Source organism: Teleopsis dalmanni, chromosome 1 (assembly GCF_002237135.1).
Source record: "Teleopsis dalmanni isolate 2A chromosome 1, ASM223713v2, whole genome shotgun sequence".
Taxonomy (NCBI): domain Eukaryota; kingdom Metazoa; phylum Arthropoda; class Insecta; order Diptera; family Diopsidae; genus Teleopsis; species Teleopsis dalmanni.
The window spans coordinates 21,918,247-21,918,763 of NC_051846.1; positions in this window are offsets into that span (position 1 = coordinate 21,918,247).

A 517-nucleotide genomic window follows, 5' to 3' on the forward strand; every position below is an offset into this window, starting at 1 on the left:
GGATCTCACTTCAGAACTGCTCAAACTGACTTGGTAGATACTCTGAGTGTTCTCTGAAGTAACCAACGTATTGGAGCATTTAAGAGCCAGTGCCATCGCTGTCAGTATGGCTACTTTAAAACTTATCAATTCACCGAAAATAAGTTGATCTTGACGAAATAGAAAAAAGATATAACTTTCCTATCCAATACTGCGCTTATAAAGATTTTTTCACTGTAGAAAGCCCGCAAAATTATTGTGCTATTTCTTTTTGTCAAAGTACCAAGAGTAGTGTCACCTTACCAATTTTAACGTAATGACTAGCAGTTCAAATATAATATCCGACATTTTCATCAACACATTGAAAAAATTATAAACATGTTATAAAAAATATGGATTTCATATACATTAATTTAATTCCAATCTGTTGATGTTTTTAACATAATTTTATTTACATAGCAAAATACAATTAAATCTGTATTTAAAACATTTATATCAAGCACTATCTAAATCTATATTACAAATTTCACCCACATAT